General features: G+C 43.0%; 1 protein-coding gene across 2 annotated transcripts in view; it reads right to left on the bottom strand.

Moving 5' to 3' along the window:
• LOC114874015 (neuroligin-4, X-linked) overlaps nucleotides 1–27,111 on the bottom strand; it is a 194,660-nt gene that overhangs the window by 121,451 nt on the left and 46,098 nt on the right. The window lies entirely within an intron of this gene.

Genomic DNA, 27,111 nt, shown 5'->3' with positions numbered 1-27,111 from the left:
GTTGGTTCGATTAAGGTCAAGACAAATGGAGCCGAATGTCGGTCGGAAATTAAAATCTCGAGGACCGGGGCTCGTTAAGCCACAGGCTGGTTCGATCGAATGACGAATGGGTTACTTGTTCCGAGTGTTTTCAGCTTAAAAATTGCTCCGATCCACTGCGTCTAAAGTTTCTCATTCACCGGGGCAATTCTTTCAACAATTGCCTGCTGATAAACAGATCGGTAAATTGAATACAGTCTGGTCCGCATCGGTTATTTGAATTCTTCGAGTTAGTTCCGGGACAAGCGTCGGTTTTAATGAAATTCCTTTGACAAAGCGTTTCAACGGTGATTTCTCTTCGCGGCCAGACTCGTGGTAAATTATGTTATTAGAACAATGAGCGTCCATTTTCACCCCTCGTTTGACATCACAAATCTTCCCTCTCGCGACGTGCCGGCGAACAATGCTGGAATCCTAAACCAGCTGGTCCTTTCAACGCGAAAATCCCAACATCGAGCCTGCCTCCTGAAATTCTAGAAACAAAGCTGAGACGCTTCGGTTCAACCTTTTATCGCTGTCATATTTTTTCTTCTTCTCGCCTTGCTTATTACGTGGCGAAACTACGGAAACTCGCAACTTTTGATTTCTTCAATCCTCAGAACCATAGAGAATTCCTCGAGGACGATTCGTTTCTCGTTCCACAAGCTTCCGTTCGTCTTCTAGCTGGTCGCGGGCAAAAATTTCACCGGCGACCTCAAAATAGTTGTAGTATCCAGCATCGTGAACCGTTACTACGTGCAACGGGGGTCCGACTTCCAAGTTTCCAGATAAATCGGCCTGCTAGGACGTCCAACTTGCAAGCCACGCGACGTTATATTACTTGCCGAACTTTCTTCTTGCTTTTTCCGTAGCCGGTGCTGCCGTCGGGAATCTCCAGGATGGTCGAACACGCGAGCAACGCCAACAGTTGGTTAACGACGCTAGCCTAGTGGCCAGAATAGAAAAACTTTCCACCGGGAAATTCATTAAACCGTCTTCGCGAGATCCTCCGGATATCGGCTACTTTTAATGAGGAATCGTTTCACTTGGATAACAATTGAGACACACGGGTGACTTAGTTACGAGTATATTCGACAGTACTAAACCGTCCAGAGATTCGATTTTACGTATTTGAACAGACACTTGTGTAAAATATAACACGAGCCGAATATTGCAATCAATTCATTGGACTAAAATAGAGTCGTTTTCAATAATTCAATAGCAATCGAGAATTTCGATGGTAACCTGATCGTTGGAGCGTTTTTCTCATTATTCAGGAAGCTTGCCAAAAAGCTGACCCGATTCCACATTGACGTTAAACGCTATGCATTAATATCCATTTAAGCAGTGTCATTAATATTCGTCAGTGCTCGAAACCGTCAGAATATCAAAGTTATGTCCGATGAAACGATATTCAATAACTAATTGATCGTTCCTTCGATAACTTTTCCTGTGCCTCATTTTCTAATTGTGCTCGCATTAATTCTCTCGTTAAAATTCCATTTCGTGTATTTCCGTCAAAACCATTTCGACTGGTTCTGGATTTTCTTTAATTTCCTTCTCGTTCATATTAAATTTGCGGTGTCGGTCAACCACTTTCCAATCGTTTAATTTAGCTCGATTCTCACCGCCCAGTGATTTCTGCAATTACCGTGTCCATCAGGTGACATAAAAAACGTTTCAAATTTCAATTTACCACGAAATACAAGCGTCTCGGATCGCGACGAGACCAGATGGTTAAGGGGAAAACAAATTGAAAACGTCAACCCTCTTCCCAAAGTGAAACGTTCCTATGGAACGCCTGTTCCAGGGGGGCAGGTAAGGGTAGTTTCGATGAAATACACATTAACGAAAGGGAACGGTGAGAATTTAACTCGAGTGAAACTCACCGATATTATTGTCGTAAATTATTTCCCTCGCGAACCATTCGCAGACGTATTCCGAGAATTTTGCCCAAGCGGAAAATGAGCATATTTCTGAATTTCGTGATCAAAGAAGAGACTTCCCTCAACCGTACACCCCTTTCAAACTGGTGAAATGTAATTTTGAGGGGAATAATCCAGATTTCTACTAATCCATCAGGATAATATATTCTATCCTCGCTAACAACTGTTTTCGGAAAAGCTCGCGATTGGCGAGCGCTCGATAACCATTCCGTTCAGCTTGAGTTTCAAGTAGTACGCCCGTGAAATTCTGTCTACGACGTGCTCGTAGAGAAGGTGATGAACGTCCTCGAATTTCCAGAAACACACACCGGAATACTACGGCTGGTTCTTGCAAAGGAACAGCAGTGTTAAGGAGAAGAACCTGTTGGGTACTTGGAAAGTGATCGATGGCCCCTCGACGGGAAATGTTTCTTTATTTATTCGACTTGCAAGCTTGCTGTTCCGCTGAATAGCTTCCTGCACGACTAACCGATACCTCGTTCAAGAAATATTTTCGCTGATTCAACGGAACCGATACGTCTCAGCGTTGCCCCATTAACGAATTTTAATTTGGAGAATAACAGGGTTAATAGAGAAAAAAAGATAAATCTATTAGAAACAACGACGTTCCGTTTGAAAATTCTTCAATTCGAAGGAAAGATTTGTCATCCGTGTTTGTACGAGTGGAATCGCTGATTTTGCACCGTGCTCGAGGGTTCCAACCCCTGTTTCATCGCGACGCCTTGCCACACGAATATGCGTAATTTCAGCCTTCCCTCTCTGAAGGGTGAACTCGACTCTGGATTCAAAAACGAGAAGGCACGAGGGGTTGGAACTGCGTGTCTGGAGCAATACGAAAATATTTCATACGGGTGTCGCGCGAGATTACGAAAGGCAAAGCGAATCGTTATTAGGAGGGAACTTTCATCCGGCTGAAACGTTCCTCGCATTTCTTATTAATCTTCAATTTCTCTTTGAAACGATATTCACTAGTAACTTAAACATTTCCTGTCACCGAAGATACCTGAGATAAGTATGATTTAACGCGTCCACTATCACGGTACAAAAGATGCAACTACTAAAAATATAATTGAAAGGAATGTCTGCCTTCGTTCATTCTCGTAGAGGACGATCAAAACAACGGTCCAAGTTCGTAGACAACCTATACGAGGTGTTGGGAGTCGAGGCAAAGAGAAAACCCTCTCATTATTATTTCCCAGGGGTATAGATAGTCGTGTACATGGACGGTCGATCTTACGCCCCTAGTTCCCGCGGTGAGCGTATCCATTTCGCGGACCGGGACAATATCTCATCGACGTTGCAGAAGGAAGAAACAGAGGAAAGGGCTCTCTGGACCCGTGTACATTTGTTCCACTGCAGCCCGTTCCGTTTCTTTTCTTTTTTTTCTTCGCCCTCCTTTTCGCTGGGAAAGCGACAGTCCACGAACATCTATCGCAAGATGCGACACGATGCTCTTTTCTATCTCTTTTCGCACCTTCTGTAGAGCTTTGTTCGCACGTGCGAATCGATTTTTTCCTATTCTCGAAAAACAACCCTTGATACTTCGATGCTTTTCAACAGCGAGGATTTAAGGGAGAAGGTAGCAAAATAGTTTTGGCATTTTCTGTCACGGTCTCTGACGTTTCTCATCTCCCTTCAGACTTCGGTTTCGGAACGTCAGAATAATGCAGCAGCCGCGTATAATGTACCACGGTAAATAATGCATGTTTCTCGCATTAAGGGGACTCTATAAATATATTATACGTCAGCTTTCCGCGTACTCCGACACGGTCCGTGAATTTTCGCCCTGCTGCAAAAACAGCTAACAAATAATCGTTAACGTTGCGCCACGATTTAGCGTAACTACCCTGATTTTCCCTACGCGCGATTTCAATGAAGAGCGTCGCAATTTTTCGATGAAAGAAACTTGATCATTGAAAATTGAATTGTTCAAGTAGCGCCACGGTGAATCGGTATCAATGTTTAACGCATCGACGCGTGCGAATCGCAACATATACGCTCGCGGCCGGCTATTATTATAGCCGGGATGACGAATAACGCGGTATCGATGCATTATGCAATAGACTAAAATATTCATGATCGCTGTTTCCTCTCCAGCTATCGAACCATGCCAAGCAATGATTTGCTGCTCGACTATTGGTCAATGCTTTAGTGCGATCGACGGCATTGAAAAATTGAAGCTACTCGCACGATCCGGGGTCGCAACGAACAGGATAACAACGGGAGGAAAACGATACTGTACGGCTGTATATATAAAAACACACGCAACTCTGTTGTATAAAGCTGTCCCATGATTCTCACTTAGCTTTTAAGCAAATCATGGAAAAAATATAACAGGCTTTCGAGCTGTGTGATAAAAAGTTATTTTACCGCGATACGTGATATTAAAATGTACGATGTTACAAACGGAGCGGTAAATACCTGAATGTAACAGGTTCGGTCGACGCCGGAACGGGAGTTCATTGCATGCAGCTGCGATTTCAATGCAATCCTTTTACTCTTACCTGAAACAAAGAGAAACGGTAATATTAGTTGCAATATCCTGCTATTACGTGGAATACCGAAGCGGCATAGAAAACGCCAATAATGGCTTCGTACAAAGGGCGAGGTTATTGCTGCTCTTGGAATGACTCGTTTTCCTGTCGCTTTGCGAGAAAGTCGTACGTTGGAAAATTCTGCAACGCTCGTCTCTCTGTTACCATTCTATCTTTAAATCTAACGCCCGATTGATACGTATCGATAATTAGTAAAAATTCCCTGTTAAAAACTGTTTTCATTTCGCAAGATTTTCCTCAACCGATCTCTAAGGAACTGCTGTTGCCCCGTTTCTTTGCACGAGACAGTTACATCCCTTTTTCTCGTTCTCCTCGGGCGTAAGAAAGCAAAGACGAGGAGTGTTCTTCGCGGCAACGCACACTCCACTTTTTACAGGAATTTTATTTCCCCGTAGAGGCGAAACCGGCGGCACAACTGTCTGGCAAGTTCCTCGAGGATCCGAGAGCCTGTACCAGCCTTTCTTCTGATTCTCAGACAGCTACCTCGTTTCATTCTACCTCGGTTACCTCGAAAAACTATCGCAGTTTCCTGCTGATAGCCAGCCAACGCAATAAAAGCTTCTTCTAAACATTACGATCGAACGAGTGTCGAGAAAAAAAAACTAAAATGCGAATTAATTTTCTCGCCCTTCTTTCACTTCTACAAAGTTAGAAACTAGAAACATCTCAAGACACGAAAATGATTTTTCTTTCTTAGACTATTGGCTGGATTAATCTCCAGAGATTCGACGTAACCAGAAACTGTACGATCGTTATCCAGCGAAGATTCAACAACGTTTCTGTCAACCAGTTGCTCGTTACTGAACGAGCAAAACCGTTCCAATTATAGACAGCATCAAACTATTTTCCTGAAGTTGTAAGAAACGCTCGTTATCTGTATTTCATTTACACGGATCAACTTGTGTCGTTCGTTTTATGGGAACTCGTCGAAGTAGACAGAGGTAATTGGAAAAAAGGGGGTAAAAATGTTTCTTAATGAAAGCTATGATCGTGTAAAGCGGGTAATTAAATTGAACCCATTTTTTAGAGAGATAGAAAATTGTGAGTAACGTTTGGCCATCGACAGAGTCACAATAATTCATGGAGGACGAGAGAGGCAACGAAAACTCGGTTGCCAATTTGTTGGCGAAGTGCATGAAGTTGTGGGAAACGAGGAACGACAATTATTTGAGCAATTTGTTTGCTCAGCATGAATATACCGTTCCATAGTTCGTTGTAATCGCGTACAGAGAACGATTCCAATGTAACATTATAAAAGATCCACCGCAATCGGTTTATTTGCGTTCCGTGACATCCTGATGGTTCATTATTTCAGTATTACAGCCTGCGTATTCATTATTATAATGAAACCTCGGATAATTCTCGAACGACCTCATTGTGTTTCATTGTATACTCGATACACGTGTCTTTATTACATAGTATTCAGAATCTTCTTTCCCTGTGATTAAATTAAATTACCGTGTTCATCTTAGTATCACAGAATTTTAAATAAACAAGGTTTCATTTCCCTCCCTTCCATTTTTCTATGAGTGTTCTAAAGCAAACCAGCATGGAACGGAATTGCAGCACGCACCCCATGCTGGAATTCCTGGTGGTTGGCATCGTAATCGCTAGTCGAGGGAATTCAGTCTAGTCGCTAAAGGAACAGAATCGAGAGGGAGACGCGAGGAAAGGTCTTTTGTATCCTGACGCTTACCGCACTCCGAGTACGACTGCGTTACCGAGTTTCTCCGTTCGCAGACTCCCCTTTTCTCGTCTCGCGCAACCCCTCTATCTACTTCCTCTTTTCTCCAACTACCCCGTTCCAAGCCGGCTGTTTCTCTCTCCACGCCTTTACACGGCTATTGTTTCAGCAACATCGACGGGGAAACGTGTCGCGATTCCGAGGCGCATCTACGTCGCGAGCTTGCAAACCTACAGTCTCATCGCCACCGAACCGGCAACGATTTAATTAGGATCATTCAGTTCAAACTGAACAGTCTTCGTGTTCTCGCGTACCCTCTGCTCTCCTTTGTAACAAGCACGTTCTTGTTCGCGGTTTTCGCGTAGTGCCGTTTCCTGTAGTTCCTGAGAAATCGTGACTTTTAAATTGGAAAATACGGTCGATCGTTTAATAAATTTTTATCCACGACACGACGGGACGCAGCCGGCAAAGTCGTAGCAATCTTGGCAAAACGACGCGGGGCGTCGTTATCGTTCACTCTGAAGCGCGAATATCAGGGAGGATTCTCCACCCTCGCTTTCGTCAAAGGAGGAGAGGATGATCTGTAGTCAGGGCGGCAGTAATTTCACAACGCACACGCGCTCGACGGAAAGCGGTCGAAGGTGCACAAAGCTCGAGCCAGGGTAAATGTTTACGCACTTGGAGTGGCGTGTTCCCGACGACGGAATTACAGGAGGTACGAGGAACGCGACGCGTTCGCACGATGTATCAGCTGAATTAAATTTAATGAATCCCCATAACGCCGGTGCGCCGCATTATCCGTGAGCTTCCCGCCGCACTTTGTCCAGCTCGCACGACCGCCAAGGCGAAAGCTTCCGTAATTTGATTTGCCAAATGCAACGGCAACGTTGTTACAGCTCTCCAGCTAATCCACCGCTCTTTTTGCTTCTCCAGACCAACCGCTGAATGAATTTCGTTGTCTGCTACGTGTGCTGGCGTCGACGCGACCACGCTGGAAACTGGAAACGCTTTGCTGGGAAACTGGCAATGTTACGACAGCTGTATAAAGAATTAGATTGATGAAGGGTGGAAGCGTATTTTATCTTTCCCCTTATTATCTTTATCATTTCATTGCGTTACATTGCGCTGCATTTGTTTGCATTATATTATATATGTTTCTATTAATATACAGCTGTATTGTCTAGGAAGTTGCCTGAATTGATGATGTCCAATTGTGTTGCTTAGCATAGGTTCTTGGTAATATATAACTATGTTGTTTAGGACACGTCCGTAGTGATATGTTACAGTTCACTGTTCCCTATTCCTGATGATATCTAATTGTACATACCACGCTGTTAATCAAGATGCACCTTATGTCACTCTTTTCATTAATGACGAACCGAATTAATGCCCATCGTTAAACTATTTGTCGATATAAATAAATCTGTCTTAATTAGCCGAGCCATCTCGCTGAATAACAGTGACGCGACATTAAATATACATCCGCCAGTCGGATGGGAAATCACAGTTCCGTATATAGCCATGTATTTTCCAAGTAATTATATCGCGCGTTAACGAATACGCCTGGTACGCAAACAGCAGCCTGTCAACGCTCGTTTATTAACGCATTTCTCCACCGGCACGGGGACATTTCGCGTTAACAATGCCGTTTTACAAATCCATTTTGCTGCTCGTTATAACTTATACTCTCGAGCTCACTTTAGGAAATTAGCCGGCCATTTGTGCTGGGTACGTTCTCTCTATGTATGGGAGAACTGTCGGTAAACATTGCTTGTTACAGGGCCAACCATACAGAGATATTACTTATGTACAGACAAATAAAATTTATTGACCTTTTCATTTTTTGAAGTTTGGAGTTAATAACCCCTCAAATATCCTACGCCTTCCTCGTAATCCTAATGATTTCCCAATTTCATTGTACTCTTGGGTGCAATATTACCTTGCCTCGTTCGGAATTTGCGACTAATCCAAGGATTTATCGGCACGTTAACTGGGATCGGACTACAATAATAGCAATGACCCGTGGAGGACCGTAAAATTTCCACGATTCTCGTAAAAGCCTCTTATATTGCGGCAGAAGTGGTCGCTGTTTCGCTGATGACATGAAACGTTGCTGGTATAAACCGCAACACCTTTACGGCAATAATATTTGATGGCTGACAACGATAATCTGCTTGAATTCCCGCCGGATTCGTGGACGGTCAGGATTAATGTTAGCCATTGTTCCAACAGTCACGAGGTCGTAATTAGAATTGTAAGATTTTCCGGGCTGAATCGCGAGGGACGAGATCGTTTTAATTGCTGATTCACCGAGTTAAATTGATGTTTCTCCTTAAACGGTCGGTGAGACAAGGAAATTTGTTATGCACGCGGGGGGGGGGGCGAATATTCTCCAGGGTATTATCGTTCGTTCCACGGTAATATAGTCAAGAAATACCTTCTACGGGATTGTCATCGGTTACAAGGCTTACTCTGCAAAGTCTCGCGGGATAATGAAGCAGAAATTATTTAAACAAATGCCGATTATCGCGGAGAAACTTTCGACCTAGCCACCGCTTTTGGGGAATCGAGGAAGTTCGAACTTTCAGCGGCTTCAGGCGAGAGGAAGAGGATTTGTCGGTGGCTGGAAAGGGTGCTTTAAACCGCAAGTTCGTTCGGTTCTCGTGTAGCATCCATTATAAGGTAAGCGTAACTTTGCAGCAACGACTACGAGGATGTTTCTTCATTAGATTCTTCTGCATTGTTGCTTCGCATAGTTATCGCGAACCGAGCGTCTCTCTTCCAGTCGGAAAAGCAACTTTCATCAACTACCAGCGAGTTTATTCAACGCTGGATAGGTAAAAATCTGATAAAAAAGACGGTTGAATTGGCAGGCTTGCGCCTTGATAAGTCGCAATTTTCGTCTTGGATTCGGGCTGGCTGGGAAAGGCGTTCGTCGAGAAATGGGTCAACCTTTCGACGCGATGAATGCAGCTATGGCGACGACGCTGCTATTTCAGCAACGCGAGAAATTGATGTTTAAATAACGGCTGCGTGTTCGGGTCACTTGCTAAACACTTGTCAACCGGTTGGCAATCAGCCAACGACGAATTGAGAATTAGTTAGCAATCGACTGGTTATCGGTAGACTGTCGCTCGGTAATTAGCTTCATTAACTGAGTCGACAATCGGTTCATGTTGCGAATCAACAGTCGGACAGCAGATATTCGATAGCTACGATCCACACAAACTTTCCCTCCCAGCTCATAATATATCATGGTTATATTTTTATGCAAATTATTTGACAAATTCCCGAGAGAAACAAAGAACAGCAATTGTTATGAACAACAGCGGCGGGCAAGTGTCCCACGATTAAACGAGAAACTTCCTGTCGGGTGTTAATTGAGGAAAAGCCAGGCGATCGAAAAGGATACAAAAAAGCACAAGCCGGAATTGTTTTAATTGTCCGGTCGGTGACTAATTACATTCGAGCTTCTTCCGGTCGGTATTACACTTATCCCCGGCACGGAATAAAAACAAGTGGAATCGGTGAAGAGGAATTAAATAATTAACTGTACCCTGCCGGAGGGCAGCAAAGAAATTAATTGAAACCCTTATGAAACGAGCGCCGTGATAATTAAAAGGGGAACGTCCAAATCGAAACCTTTTCTCTTATTCTATCTGTACTCAGTGCCCGGCCCTTGTGGCCTTTCCCTGCTGGAAATCACGCGGAAAATCGAGAGCCCTTCGTGAAAGAGAAACTGGAAAGAATTAATCCGCTACCATCAGAAAGAGAAACACTCGAGGAGAAGTGAGCAGGGAAATCGGATCTGACTTTGGTTCATTAGCTCCCGGGAATGGACTTGCGGTGGATTCTACCTAATGGAACTTGGTGTTCAAATTTCAATAATATATTTTGTATCAAATTTTCCATTTGCTTGCAAAATTGCTGATGAAAAGTATAAATCCTATATATCATCTTCGAAAAGTTTCGACTCGGTATGATGTAAGATCAGAAATAGTTCTTGGCTTTGAGAGCAGACGTACGACCGCAAAGGGTTAAACTGATGTTAACGGCACATCCATCTCGTTTCAATATTCATGATCATCCTAAGAGATAGATGGGACAGTTGCATGTGCACGAACTTCATATTCAACCGCGGATCTTGTGCGTGCAACCCCAAAAGAAGCGGCTTTTAGCGACCGAAATGAATTTCCAGAGGCATGATTTTTTTAATCGACACACCACAGCGCAGCTGATAGACGCGGTGCACTGTGTAATTGGGAGGGTAGCTCAAAAACTCGCGAAATAATCCTTTACCTGGAATTCCGATTCACTACTGCCAGAGGTTACGGTCTATGGTTAACTGAAACGTTACTAATCGGATGTAACTTGGATGAGATTGTTTTTTACTCGTTTTACCCATTTTCTTTTTACATTCTGCGTTTTTTCTGTGATTCATGACACCGTGTTGTTTTTCATCAAACGAAGAGTTTTATGTTTTCTCTTTGCGGAAATGGAATTTTGTATGATGTTGTTCTTTGGGATCCAATCTTGATAATAAAAGCACAGAATATAGCTGCATTGATTTTTGGCCAGGAGAGAGTATCTTTATAATATTCACGCATTGGATAGTATAAATAGTAATGATTTTGATGTCACTAGCTTGCTGCAGTAGCTTTATGAAAATTAAATGCCATCTGGTAACATGAAATTTTGTTATTCGTAATTGGCGAGAGTACTGGCGATTCGGCTGATTAATCAATAACGCTATAAATATTATTAAATCCTCTGTACGGTTGATTGACAAGAATGATTGGCTCGTAACGTTTGACATTCTGTTTGTCGAAGGTATCGCACATATTTCAAATATTTATAATAAAATATTAATACCGCATAGTATAAAATCTGAACAATGATGGTTTATATGTATCTCGATAAAATAATATTAACAATAATTAATCGTGAAAATTGCCTGTGCAGGCGTAATAATAAAAGCGATCTGATTCAGAAACGAAATTACTGATTTTAACAATAGCCGAACGAAAGTTAATTGTTCCAACCTCTGGATTTGTCCGATGAAGAACAATAAGGATAACATTTTACTAAACATTATTAACCTGGTACAACAATCCTTAAATTTCTCCGAATCATCCCATTCATGCTTTTCGTCAACCGCAAAGTTCCTGAACGACCGAAAAGTTACTTTCACAAGTATAAAATGGATCCGCTTCATTCATGACGAGGCGATGTGAAATTGTCCATTGACTGTGTGTGCATATACGTGTACGCCTACGGTACACGTGTGTGAGCATGGGCCAGAATACTAATGAGGGATGTAGACGACGGTAAGCCTTCCTGAATAGAGTCCTACCCGTTCCCCGGTTGGCCTTATCAATGGTGACAGCCACGAGGAGATACACACAGACAAGTAGACGCACTTTTCACGAACGGGGTCCGGATTGTACGTCCTGTACAACAAACGGGATCCGTTGTGACCCCAAAGGTGAGCCCCTATTGAAACATCCGCCTGTGTACAAACTGAGCTTTCGCGGCAATCGGAGAACGGTTACTCTTTCTACCTTCCGCCCTAGCAATAAGGGCTCGTCAGAACGGATTATGTCTGTTCGACTTTCATAATGCGGACCGGTTTTCGGGAGATTCCTTTTTCTATTTTCCTTATTAAAGCGACTTCTGATCTGTCGGTTCGTCGTTCGAACGAGTAATTGCTTTCAAATAACATCGTGAAATGAATTCAACCCCCAAAACTCTTGAGGTGAAAAGCACGAGATTCTTGTAAAATTAAAAGAATCTTATAATTTTATCAAATATGCGGTTCTCAGAGTGAAAGAGAAAAGAAAAAAGAAAGTGCAACTCAGTGCACAACTACCCCTTGAACCGGAACTCAGGGGACGTTAAATTTCTCACCACTGTTTTACACCTTCCACTGGTGGATCTTTAAAAAAAAAAAAAAAAACCAAGTACTAACATTGTTTACTTGCAATTTTTACCCATCGCGGTGGTCGGGTGTCGCCACAATTTCGAGCAACAGCTTTATTTTTCTAATAACGACCGCGTTCCTGTCCAGGTCACAAATTTAAAAATACTCGCGTGTCCGCCAGCTCCGGTCAACGCTCGCAACTGTGGACGTCGAATAATTTGCGGCGACCAAACCGGAAATAAACAACTGGACCGGAAGCTCGCGGTGCAATTAATGTCGGATATGATTCTGCACGGAGGGAGTAAAAAAAAAAGTTAATTTCATGCGACGAAGAAGAGATAAAACGTCTGAACAAAATTAACCGATGCAACGATGTGGTCGTTTGCGATCTTGTTAACTTTATCGCGCAATAATTATTGTTGTAATCACGAAAGGAAAATGAAAAATCAACCCCCAACAAAAAATTCCGTCGAATCCAACGAATCCAATGTCCAACGCGAACAACAGTGTACGATTGTAACACGACCCCCCCTCAATTTCATAGTAGTTCTTCAAAGCAGCCAATCGGCCCTCGTCAGTCTCTCGATTTCGATTCGCTGCGAGTGCGGCTGCAATTTCGCAGGCAAGAGGTGCGGCATGCACCACGGCATCCCGACACGAGAATTCGACGAGAGAAATCCTGGGTATTCCAATATAAAAGGTCCTCGAGAACCTGAATTGCACCTGCCGTCGCGAATCTCGGCTCGTTCGAGAAAACTGCATTCGTCTCTCGTTGGTGAAATCTCTCTTTGCGTGGCGAACACTTCCTCCAGGGAATACACTCGCCTACTAGTGCTTCCTCGTCTGGCTGCAGGTGCAATATGCAGCTTCACCTACGAATGCAACTTTTTGCACCCTCTTCAAGCCTTTGTGTGTACCTTTAGACGCGTACAAAGTCGTTCCTTGTTTCATTCACTTCTACAAAGCAGAGGCTGCTCGTGTAACGAAACGCAAAAGGTTTTCCATAAAATTAGTTTCCGAATTCGAAATTGTTCCAAGGCGCGTCAAATATTTCAATTAACAGCTGTAACGTGTTAATATTTCTAAAGCTCTGTTTACTCTGGGTGTATTATAGATCAAATGATACTAGAATTCCCACTCTACGATCAATATTGATCGGAGCTAATCACGGTGTGCATAATTAATGCAGGTTTACCGTGACTGCAGTTCAGCTGATATGGATTTCTCGCACTTGCCAAAATCGTGAATTTTCCACGCGGAAAGTGAAGTTTGAAATACCGTAATTAACAAGCTATTACAGTATTGATAGCCACTTAACGCTTTGCCAATTGGATATCTATCGATGCGATTTCATCGAATCGTCTAATTTTTCTATAACGACTGTTTCGGTTGCGAGTTCGAAGGCCAGCAAAGTCCGTGCCGCGACAAAGATATTAACTGTTTAGAATTCCGTGGGCAAGCCGCGTGCCAGTTTCGTGTACTTAAGCAAGTATTTCGGCGAGCAGAACGAAGAAGGTAAAGCCGCAGAAGCTTAGGGCAGCTACGGACTCGCTTGCAGCCTCAGGCCGTACTTTCTCAATCTCGGCTCAGAACCCCTTCTCGATGTCGATACTAACGCTAAGTGATTTTCTCCTTCACGAACTTTACTTCTCCTCCCGTGAAAACGTCGTCCACGCGACAAGGACTCGGCTACAGAGGAATTTATTAAGCGAAACTTCGAAACCGTTTAACACGCGACAACGTAAGCAGTCCGCGCCAGTTTCTTTCTCTTTCAAGTTACCCCACGATTCTGCAGATGCTCGAATCGATTATTAATCGAGCGTGAGATTCCCCCTGAATGAAACAGGATCGATTCGATACGGTTTCTCCTTCTTTTCTTACCAGCCCTCAAGAAGAATGGGGCAGTTAACCGGAACGACGACGTATTTAACGCGAACCAGGACTACGATGGGATTAGGTCGACCCGTTAGCCTACCCAGAGGACCAATTTTTTATTCTTAATCGACCAGGCTTTCCGCGAACTTGTTTGCTGGGTTACAAAGAAATTTTCATTCCTTCTCGGTAGACAGATGGCTGATAATTGCCCTGCGAAGGGGCTCGTTGCTTGGAGATTTGGTGAAATTATTCTGTTCCTTTCAGTCCAGTGGGAAGCAAGGATTCATTTTGAATTTTCGTTTTTCCTAGCACCGGATGGGCTTCGAGGGTGTGTTACAAAGGAAAAATGGAATTAGTTTTGGGCTATGTTATAACCGAGATATCTGAATTATGTAAAGCACGTAGCTACTTCAATATGAATTTTTTTATAGTGAATCGCACGAGGACAAGATTTTCAATTTTGTACCTTCGCTACGTGTCTTATTTCCTACCATGGAAATCCTTTGCATCAGAGTTCACAAAAGAATTTTTCGCCCCTTTTGTCGGCAAAAAGTAATTGAAATATTACATCAGGCCAACGTGTTCGTTTGTGCTTAATTGTAAATGCCCATGGCGATTTAAAACTAATTCGTTACTGCACGTTATTAATTGGACACCGGAGTGCTCGCATCCCCAGTGGTCGTAATTAAAGAGAAAATCTATTGAAGTTTCTTTCCAAGGGCAAAAACTGAACGTGGAAACTGATTGTCAGCGACAATCGTAGTAAAACATTTATAGAAAAATGGACGATCAAAAATTTCGTAGGAAATGAAGCGGAGAGCTTTTCATTCGAAACACTTTTCAGTCTGTGTGCGTTTACGATCGGAAGAGAAAACAGAGAGTAGCGGAATAGAAGGGAAAGAGGAAATCCTAAAAAGGAACAAAAGGTTTGTCTATTTCTCGCTGTCGCCCTGTTCCCGCGTATTCTTGACACGTGTCGCACGACCTCTCTGCGGCTTTCAGATTCGCAATACCCTAGGCACCGAAGGATTTCCAATCTCTCCCTTTTCATAGCGTGCGAGAAGGTAGCAGGAATATAGAAAACCTCGCGAAACACAGGCATTCCGATGTAATCCAACCACGGAGACGCTCGTCTACGTGCTCCAGAAAACTTTCCACCGCGTTGCGTCTACCGTACTACTCCAAAATCGATGACTTTTGCATCGACGAATATACTGGATGCGGTAAGATGAGAAAAATGTAAATTTTTTCTGTTATCACGGCTGGAATCATTTTTTCTCTTTGCCAGAGAGGTACTTGTAATTTCGTTGCTAATTAACCGACGAGATTGATTGGTCTACAACTATCGTTCGCATCGATTGTATTATTCACTAATGTATTAGCCGGCAGCTTTAATCACTGGTATGCTGATTATACAATGCGATTGGCTTGTGTATAAATTCGTACTATTTGTTGATTGGCTCTTTTGAATTTGCATTAATTTCGTGATTACCACGTACGTTCATTAGCTTAGTTATTAATTTTCTTTTCGAACCATTGCTGCTCGTGGTTCAATTACTCTATATCCGATTCATTGCTACAATTATTTTTCATTTCTTTTGGAACGCAAAAAAGTCACTTTATTCGATAATATTTACTCGAATGATACGTTCATACAGCGGCCACTGAAAAATCGACATTCCATTCCGCGTATTTATCGTGGCAGAACTCGCGTGTCTGATACGTATCCGGTATCGCGCGTCGATCATACGAAATAACGTCAAGACGTTTCGAACTGCACCCCCTAGCCCCTATCGTATAATACGATTCCGTCTCATGAATACAATACCTTTTTCCTGTGAATTCAACCCCTGCCGCGTCACGAGCTACAGACTGATTTTAAGAAGGAGGAAGGATTCGACGAGATATTCCTACCAGTTGGTCTTATCAGTCAAAGGAAAAAATAGGAGGTTACGAAAGCATTTACGAGATTTCTTTTCTTTCGGTAGAAATAAATCTGAGAATTAAGTTGCAAATTTGATAAATCTATCCAATGGCAAATTTATCCTAGAATTTTCAGGACCAAAAAAGGTGGCAGGACGAAGAACGACAAGCAGTCGAAACAAGGTAGCAGCATTAGTTAAATCCTAACGAGACGCGATTAATTGCTCGACGGAACACGTATGTTCCACGAGATTTATACTCGGCTGTAAACCGCGAACAAGGGACGCGCGCTTGTCTCTGTGACCGTGGAAAGAAACGCTGGTACACGAGAGAAAATTCCATAGGATCCGAAAAAAGGAGCAATGGAAAACGCGGAGTAAAGAAGGAAGGAAAGAGCGAGAACGGTGGAAAAGGGAACGAAACGAACGAGCCGGAAGAAACGAGGAAGCAGAGACAGAGAGGAAAAACAAGAGGGGGTGGAACGGAGTAGCAGAGAAACATTTTAGCTGGTTATATGCAGTACGAGCTGTTGCCAAAAAATATCAAAAATCTTTTGGCCCCAGGCCAATAGAGGTTGAACACAAACCACGGACCACACGCACGCGAATAGCCAGCCGAATAATAGGACTTTATTGTTGAACGTATAAGCCTGTATAGGTGTTCGTATATTTTCAACTTAGATATCTGTGGTAGGCTGTCGAGGGGTTAGCGAACGGACTAGATTCCCTTTAATTGCTGATGTTTCAAAACATGTGCTTTTATTACCACGTCGATGATCACGTATTCTTTAATTAACGGGGTGTTATCCATGTAAAGTTTGGAAAAAAATGAAACCTAGAAACTATTCAAGACCCGCGCTCCATTTTGAGTTCTCGATCAAAGTGTACACCGGGAAAAGCATCAAAAGACGCAACGAACAGGCAATTCAATAACTTCCTGTCCATCGAGTTAAGCAACTTTCATCCCCGTCTCTGTTTTATCCTTGTCTTTCTCTATCTAGAGGCTCGATTTCAAGGCAGGTTCGTTGGTCGGCAATCGGGATTCAAGGTACGACGATAGAAACTTTTCTAGTCGCGAACAAGTGTTCGTAATTAACGATCAAAGTTAACAGGAAGTTGTCGAGCGCGAGCGCAACACCCCTGAAACACCAGGTATTATCATCAATTTCGTGTAATTGCATAACGGGCCCGGTGTATTAGGGAATAAATTGACGTCCTGTGTCATCTAATTTGCGCGTGCACGCATACTTGGAATTGTTTGAGCGCGTAATTATCGCGAATTTCTCGGTCGGCAGTTGGTAATTAGTGATAAAACGTTATCAAGCTGTATAATTATGTGGGACGCTTGTGTGTTGCCCTCTATAGACACGTAGCCAGAAACAGCTACATAAACGACGTTTTCAATCTCACCCCCGTTTCATTAAACAATTTACCAACGTTCGCTGATTTCACTGAAAAAGTTGTTCGATTAACTTTTCGACACGAACGGCCGCCGTTCGTTCAATTTCTACATTAGCAAACTCTACGCGTATTTCTGCTACATTTCCAACAATAATTCCGTTTTACATCTCCTTTATCTCGTGGCCAAGATAAGCCGTTCCACGGACCACGTAAATTACGTAAGAATGGAAATAGAAGAGCGTTGCTTCGTTCGAGCGGTTTTCTTAATTGCACCGTCCTTTGAATTCAAATTAACCCCAAGGGATGGCCACGTCCCTCTCCATATTATCGTTACACGTATTTCTCGATAATTCCTACCGAGTTCACGCGACAGTTATATCGATTGGTGGTTGAAATTATCTCGAGGAACAGACCACCCACTACTTTCCAACGATTTCCTTTGAAATTCCAGTCATCTTCAATCCCGACGGTTCAATTGTTAGCTAATATGCATTTTCTTCGGTCGGATGGAGGAAACGGAAGCGGAGAATTGTAGCGAGATTTGAATTGCGTGAACGAGAAGATGAATAAAGAGCTGCGTGGACGAGAAAGGTAATTCGAATGCAATTTAAGTAGTACGAACGTGAATTGGCTGCGACAGAAGCGAAAGAAATATTCTTTAAACGTCACTTTACTTTTTGTTCAATTCACTTTAATATCTTCAAATTATTGTTGAATTTGAAAAAGGGAGCAATTATATAGAAAATAATTTCGTCAAAAGCTACGGCCGCTGGAAATGAGCAACTTGTATTTCGTCACGGTTTCAACGGCACGAACAGCTATTTCCGGCAACAAGTACTGAAGCTTGTCCGTCGTATTTGCACGTAAATTCGCCTATTAGTAGGTGGAAACGTGGGAGCACCGGTAATTTTGCGAACCTGCTTTTATACTACTTCGTTTACGAGGAAATCGTTGCAAAACCACCTCCTTTGGTCAACGTCCCCAGAATTACACCGCGTCGAAATTTATCACTCGACAAACCTGTCGTTTCTCGCGGACGTTCCCTTTCGCCTGGGTAGCACGTAATTGCGACATTTTTCCTCTTTCACTCGGTACTAATTAGCGTCGCGATGCCACTCTCCCGCTAGTTTTAGGCGCCGTTTAACTCGCCCTCCGTCACGACGATTACCTCCAAGCATGCCGTTTTGTTGCGACTCTCGAGGGCCTTCCTCGTACGAAACCCATGGACTTCCGGTTTCCGTTGAAACTCGCATTCACATGTTCCATGTGTTCTAAATATTCTAGACATTTTTCTATGCTCCTACTAAATTCTACTTTTGACAATAGCTCGGAACAACGATTTAAAAAATGTGCAACCTCTTTGAATCATTAATCATAAAAGGGTTAAAATGAAAGTTTCGCAGAGTCAATTTAATTCGGTGGTTCCCGTTTGATTCGATTCGATTTCAGGTAACGTATAACGTCAGTTTCAAAGTGAATTCTGGTCCACTGAAATTTTCAGTGAATCAAGAAATCTAGGTACGCGTGTACACATACGAATATCGAGCCACGTTCTTTCGCTCATTAATTTTATGCAAATTGCTTGTACGATCGGTAAAGCGAATTAAAACGTCGAATAAACATCTTGCTTTACCACGAATTCGATGTGGAAGCGTATCTTTGACACCTTACAAACGGTTGCAATTAGTTTTCCTTTTAATGATGAACAGTCGACGAGAAAGAGGAAACATCCTCTAATGAGATATCGAGTCGCTTCTTTGGCTTCAACTAAAAGCCTCGAAACCATGTCGTAACCCTTCAAAGAGATATTTAAAGATTCGTTCTTCTCCCTCGTTTTTCCCTTCAAACTACATTCGATTAATTAAACGTCTCCCTATTCAATGTTTGATTAAATCGCATCGAACACCTTTTACTATGGAACGTCGTTTCAGTTGAAAAGAATTGTAATTATCCTTCGAATTTACGTACAATGCACTTGCATCTTCTGATATTTACCAAAATAATTCAACGCACTTAACATTAAAGTACCTCATAAGCTAATATTTCAAGAATATTTCCATTGCAAGTAGATGCCAGGTTTCGTTACGCAAATAAAGGTGCAAATGCACTCTGCGGTTGCACTTCTTGTCGAAACACCTTATCTGAAACTACCCCATGCTCGCTCATTTCATATTCATATCTTGCCATATTCCAGATTCCAATCCAACGAGCAGAACACACCGCTCATAATATGTTAATCCAATAAAGGTGGTATAAGTTCAAAGCCCGTGTCATCTAGAAATCGTAACGTTGAGAATACCAAGGAGTCCACGTCGCGCTCGTAAACCTTATTCTGTTCGCCGGATCGTCGTCATTCTGTACCCTTCACTCTCCATTTCTTCTTTTATTCCGAGGGTAAACGATCATCAAACTCTTTGGATTCGCGTGTGCCCCATTGATTTCGTCTAAGTTTCGCCAAAAAAGCGATTAATCAGCTCCCTATCCCAGTGCCAGTAGTACGAACCAAGGATAAGGGGGACGAGAAGAGACGAGACGAGGCGAGACGTAGGGTAAGGGTGGTATTTCAAGCGGAGATCAGTAGCGGCGGCCATTAACTCGAATTACGGTCGCTTCGGCAGTCGGCCTGAAAAGATGAACTTCAAGGTTGGCGCACATGGCCGCGAACTATAAGAGACCGAGTTTTCTAGTCAACGTTTTTATGGACGAAACTCGAAGAACCAGCCGACGAAGAGTTGTAACGCTTGGACGATCGTAAAAACCTGCTGGAGAACGACGTGACCAGGCGTTTACGATCCAAGCGTGACATCGGGCTGTTTAGAAACCGCCTAAGTAGGAATATTAAGTCACGTTTCGCGTTTTACGTTCTCGATTGCCTGCGTGATTCGGGTTCGTAAGGATGGAACGATCAGAGATCGGCCTTCAAGTTTGCCGGCCTATCTGATATACTACTCTAATCGAGGCAAGACACGAGAAAATTACTTCTGTTCGATAAGGTTCGAATGGACGAGAAACTTGCGTCGAACAACGAAGACTGGACAAGACTATAAATCTACTCGACGACAACACCAAATTGGGCTAACTCGAGAGCTTTTCTTGAACTTTCGTTAGTCAATTGTCTCAACTAATATTTTTAACGAAATATTAATGTAACGAGTTCACGTCAGCAGCTGGAGGCAAGCAACAGAAAATGGTGAAGCGTCTTTTAGGTAAGACGATCAGCTAGCAAAAATGTAGGAGCGGCTGGGAAAGGGATTGACCGCATAAATTTTCCCGGGACAGAAGCAGGTCGCTTTACGCATTTACGACCGGCATAAAAGAATACGGATATTATAAATGAAACATCTTGGCTGCACGGAGTGGCAGGACACGAGGGAAATAAGGCAGCCGCCTGTTACGTGAAATTTTCAGCGGCCACGATACCGCTAGCCATGTTTGTTAACTGTTTATGTTCGTTTCCCTGGCACTGGGAAATTCAGTCCCACGTTTGCGTAGGAGAATTCCGTTCGATGCTAATGCATCAGCTTGTTCTGGCAGCTTCCTTCAACCGAAGCATCGTTTCCTGCTGAATTATTGCATTTCACGCTGACTTTATTTCTCTTTGACGCAGGAAATACTCGGTTTAGTCGACGAGATTAACGAGTGAACACACGCGTTGGATTTCTAAAATTCTTTAATTAATTTTGCTATTTGAAGCACTTCTCGTGAAAGGAGAAAAGCGATGGCAGAGCAGGGTTTTCATTAAAACGATAACGATCATTACAGTAAAATGTTTGAAAGCCTGGTTTCATAGCAAAATACAACCTATGTAATGTATGAACAAAAGGAAGTAAAGCGTTTGAAAGTAGTCCGTTAATCCGGATGTCAGACACGATAAACGCGTTCATGGTTTAAAAGGTACATCCCCCTCCGGCGATTGAACCGACGATGATAATCGATTTCTGATAATAACACCGTACACGAATACGCGTGGATTTTAATTATTCATCGATGGCGGTCGCGCGAATGCCGCTCGAAATAACAAGGTTATTAATAACATTCCTGGCTGATATGAATAGTAGGCTCTCAAGCGGATGTTCGGTGACAAATGCTGCTCGTATCGACGCCTTTTAATGATTTATGTGGCTTTCAAACTCGCTGAAATGCATGACGAGAATTTTCTTCTGAATATAACTTTATCGAGCCCTTTTTTGTTGACCAAAAATATTCATATACCACTCGAAGTGTCCAAGTGTAATACGTAAAATACAATTCCCGCGAGGAGATTTTCGGATAAACTCTACAATGAGCAATATCGCTGAATTCTCGTCAGTATTAGTGAGGAGCCGGGATTCAGACAATTTACCTCGTATTGTCCAGGATGCTTTGCATATTCTAGCAAAGGAAACTCCATATGACTTACATAATTTCAGGCATAGCGAGCACCACAACTGACAGACAGAGAGAGGAATATTCTTACGCGTGTTCTAACTTTGCAATTTACCGTTTCAGGCACTCCAGGAATTTGGTTAGCTATTACTCTAGCTTAGCATTATTTAAATAAGAATACTCAGGGACACTCTGCTACCGTTCACCCCCTAATTTCATCAAGATTCGAAAAATCTACCCCAATGATCAGCATTCGAAGCTTCGTGCCATCCCAAATATCCTCGCTACGCAACAGTCTTCGCTACCAGCAGGGTTTCCAATTTGTTCCCGAATTCCCGCCGGTAATTATGCGCAAGGATTTCACGCGCGTCGCCTGTCCATGCCGGGCAACGGCGTATATACCCGATATAGCCATCGAATGATCGGCATCACGTAGATTTTCCGTGGCTCGCATCGCGATAGGAATCTCAAAATGAAATCCTCGAATCGCGACCGGTCCTCCGCAGATTCAGGATACGTCGCGACATAAACGGGAACGAGGATGCCAGCAAACATTCTACGGCGTCGCAACGTTGCTGAAGGTTTTACGACTCATTCGAGCACCGAGTTCCGTCACTGGGATCCCAATGCCGAAGAACACATCGCCGGTAACGCGTCTGTCTGTATTCCTGCCTGTGTATACGATCAAGGAGAGAACCCACTAAAGCTGACAATTCCCAAGGCTCGTCTCGAACGCGGTTCCCTGAGGAAGCTACGTGCCCTGCTATGAACCTACCTCGACTGAAGTTGAAGCATCGAGAATAAGGGATTCCTGACGCTAAGGAAAAGAGGATTTTGCAGCGCGCCAACTGCACAGAGTTCTATTTCGTTGGTTGGCACGCTCTCCTTCGTTGGCCGCAGCTGGCGAATAAATGCCGCTGCAGCTGTTCCTTTCTTTAGACTCTACCGAGAACGATTTGACGAGAAAACAGTGTACTATTATTACCTATTTTAACATTTAGTATGCCTCCATACATATAACTTTCTCAAAATCTATCGCTTTGTCATTAACATCGAGAGCTCATTTTTCTACTTTGATAAGCAATCAAACGTCGAACGTTCACCCTGTATATATTTTAATTACCTGCTTATCGATTAGCCAACGAAATTAATTATGGATACTGACGTCGACGTCACGAGCACCGACTTCAAGCTGTTGATCGATGCGCAGATTATTCCCGGAATATTTGTATAATTACCTTTCCGTCCGAACGGGATACGCCTCCCGTGTTAAAAATTCAGTAAATTAAAAGCATCCCCTTTTAAAAGAACTGCTGTATAATTTACACGCTCGTACACACACAGAGAGCCATATGTATTGATTCGTGGACGGTGGAAATATCGTTGTTTCCCTCTGAATTCGAATACATTAATGAGAGGAGGAATGCTTGAAAATATTTTTTCTCTGCTGTCCGGGAAGCAGTTAATTTTCAGCGAGACTCAAATCCGTATGTCGCTTTATCAAAGCGTTTTTGTACGTATCTGAAAACGCGACCAAAAATTCCATGTGTTTTACGATCACCCTCTCTTCCGTCTATCCTCCCCCCACCTGTATATCACGATTCTCGATAACGGTGTTTTACGAAGCTTCCACCCACCAGACAGAGGAAACAATCGCGTGAAATTCATCAACGAGAAGTTTTCGCTTCGAGCTGGGAAAAACTTTGAGAATGATCTCTCAGCTGGTCGAGAGATCCGCAGCTGACGACCGTGGATGAGAATGATTTATCACTCGGAGGGGTAGAGAAAGAATAATGACACAAAATTTTACGACCAGACACGCTAACGATATTCCTCTCGCCGTGATGTCTTTAAAAATGCTACCGCGCATTAGCGGTTTCGCGGTGGAAAGAATGATATTCTTTGAAATCCTGTTTCTTCAAGAAATTATTTAAACAAATGTTATTTCAACGAGTTACATCAAAAGTTGCTCGAGAGTAGAGGTATCGGTGCAAATCGATAACACGCGATAAGCATCGCCTTCGATTGCTTTCAAGAGCGAGTGGCGTACAAGAAAAGAAGAATAAGGGGAAGAAAAGAAACGGAAACAAAGTGAAAAGCTGCAATCTGTTATTAATTCTGCGGCGAGTTGCGCTCGCGAGTTCGTTTTCTCGTTAACTAAACCGTCAGCGAGCTGGAATTTATCGCTGCTGGAATTATAAGCAATCCACCGAAAGTGATTTAAAGGAGAAATAGATGCGTGCAGTTTCTGCTGCATTCACCCTTCCCTTTCACGCTCTTCGTTCCTTTTTGCCAACCGGAAACAGGGAACTTGAGTTTCGTCGTATCGCCATTACTTTCTCGGCCATCGATGAAAGAAGCTTTTTGAAGCGAAATAAATCCTCGTCGCATGTGCCGCCGGAAATGCAGAATACCGACACCGATTTTTCACCAATTCTCACTCTTTCATGGTTGAGTTTGATCCTTTCCCTCTGTGGATTTTTCAAGATTCCAGGGCACAGTTTTGAAGTGCTAAGAATATTTTCATTTTACTGCACTATTTGCGAAATGGCTCTCAAACGAAATGTGCGCCCAAGGTAGCGCCGTTTCGTTTGCATTTCCACCTTCCGTGTTCAAATATAAAAAAACTTTTCAGCCTGCGGCGAAACGATTCGACGCGATTTCTAAGGAGAAAGTTCAGTCGAACGGCTCGCCTCGTTTCTCCCTAGCTACAGGCCCATAGCCACGGAAAAACTAAGTTCTGCAGTTTTTCAGGAAACTTTCTTATCTAGCTAGCGGAGTACGAGAACGAGATAAGACACGTCGATCGCGACTGCAACGAGATAGTCGAGCGCTAAGTTTTTCCTCCTAACCGCGTATCTAATTGCGGTTAATTGGTCCATGATCCATAAATTCCTTTAATATCCGCGACTACCCTTTTTCTTATCTCTCGCGCCGTGTTTCCATGCCCGAATTAAACCCATATCCACTTTGAATTTTCAATGTATTTAAATTTCACCGTCGTTGAATTCAACAGCCGTGTTTTTTTTTCAGGAACAAGAAATCTAAAAGTATGGATTTTATTTTGTTTCACTTTGCTCGAACATATTTTATACCGGTACCATTTTATGCCTGCACTGTTTCGCATGTTAATGCCGTGTTACGCTAACGACGTTTCGCGTTATCGTTCGTATCGTTCTCGTTTATCTTTTGCATAAAATCCTATCGTTAGAACAAGGTCGTATCTCGTCGAAAGAGTTCTTTACAAAAACGTAGCGCTAATTTCCAGCACGTTTATGTTTCGAATACGTAGCGTGCCGCTTTGCAATACGTCAGTCGGAGGTCCCTCGGCACAATGCGCCCTTTTCAGGTCAACATTCTTGATTGCGTTGAAATTATTATGAATCGCCGCTGAAAAAAAGCAGTCTCACGCTCAGTGACTTTGGCCGTTTGGGACTTTCAAATTCCTGGATAAACCATCGTATTTGCCAGCGCAAGCAAGTTAGTTTCTCCTTAAATGTAGCTTCGAGCTAGGCCGCGGTTGTTTTAACGCGGTAGATTATTTGCTGGATATACAATCACAACATGGAACGTAAACCGTTCCCGTGGCAATTCCCAAAATTATTTGAAACCTCTGTTACGAGCTGTTTGTATATACGCGGGCTCCTAGCGTCTCTGTGTATCCTAACTATAAGTAACACATGTACGAGCACAGAAATGGCAAGATCCACAAAAGGGGGTCGTTACAATGAACGTCGCATTGCCAACTTCCTTTCCCTCTTCCTGTCTTCAGAGTCAATAGTTGGCCGCGAGAAAACCTACCGACGACCGTACGGTAACTCTATAAATTCGAAACTTAAACGCAGCAGAGGCTGGCTGACCGTTCGCTTGGTTGTACTACTTGCGCCACTACGCCGAACCGATGTTTGCGTCCTAAATTTCGTTCCACGGAGGATTCGAAGGGAAACCGTGTCCCGAATCCGACGAAACGGCTGCATTTAATCGTTGGATCGGTCTTTCGGAGCATCAGAGAATATTCTCGTCGAGTTTCGACCCTCTGAAAGGGTCCACTAGCACGCCATATAAAATGATGTGCTTGAAAGTTTATATTCCTGTCCCTGCGTCAGCGTTTCAGTATAATCGCTCCTCGAAAGATCCTCGAGTATAATTCAGCTTAGCTAAAGTATCAACAAAAGTTTCCAACGAAATCGTGGATTAACGTCACTGTTTCGCTCTCCTGGATAGATCTTGACACGAAGGATTTTGATTTCGATCGACGTCCACTGTTTGGACAAATCTTCGGCCAATTTCTACTTTCCTCGATAGAAGAGCACACAGTTTAAAATTCTTCGCGACTTTCTATCGCTATCCCAGTGGCTTCCAGTCGATCGGTTCGGGTAAATTGAACGCAACGCTGAATTTCATCGAATCGAATTTTCAGGCAAGGAGTTGAACGTCAGTGGACCGTTTCGTTCGCGTGAAAGAACGTTGAAGGGTGGCTGGCCACGTTCCCAACTTTCGGGGCGACAGGGCTCACCGCGCATTGTGTTCGCGGCTTAAATTCACCGCCGACCGCGAATCGACGTGACGAAATCCAACGAACACCGTCCACGCGAGCCTCGAAACTCTAAGCTCTGGTATTCAGCGGGGAATCGACAATGGACCACGAGGAGGGAACTTTGTTCTAAGATTCCAGAGGATCCTCGGCTTCATTGTACCCCGCTGAATGGACCAAGGACGTCTGGTGTTCTTGCATCATCTTCGACAGACGCGGATCTTTGAAGAGAAATTGCTTCTCGAAGCTTGTTGCATCGAACAACATCGCGACCAATTGATCGTTGTTTATCGCTAATCGAAACGCTACCGGAAGATAAACAAACTTCGATCACCTCGCAGCAATAAATGTTTTTGAAAAATAAAAAGTCTTATGGGATTCGATGACACAATAGTCATCGGATGCACGTTGAAATTAAATGTACCGTCCAACGAGGAATTTGCCCCAAACAAAACATGTGCATTCAAATTTTCTACATTCCTTTTTCGTCTTTTATTTCTATTGGACCTGTTCCATGACAGAAAATATTTTCGGTCCTTTGTCACGTATCGCGCATATCATTGTAAACAAAGGCTCGCGTTTATCAGTTCCGTTTTTACGGTGAAATATATGCCGCGGACAAATTATTTCTCCTTTTCAAAAATAATTTTAAAAAAAAATACGGGGACATTGTGCGCATTTGCTTCGTCTTTCTGCTCGCTGGATGAAGTAAATTTTGAAATTATATGAACGCTTGTTACAATCCCTTTGAAATATTCCTGGTAAATAGAAAATAATTGAGAAAATTGTCGAGCTTATTAAAACAACGTTGGTTCTATAATTTTATTCAAACCTTTCTGTGAAAAAGGACGAGAGGAAATTTTGCTGGTGACGTTCGTCTCTGGTAGATTT

Source organism: Osmia bicornis, chromosome 7 (genome assembly GCF_907164935.1).
Source record: "Osmia bicornis bicornis chromosome 7, iOsmBic2.1, whole genome shotgun sequence".
Lineage (NCBI taxonomy): Eukaryota > Metazoa > Arthropoda > Insecta > Hymenoptera > Megachilidae > Osmia > Osmia bicornis.
The sequence above is the reverse complement of the archived record's forward strand: the minus strand, read 5'-3'. Positions and strand labels throughout refer to the sequence as shown.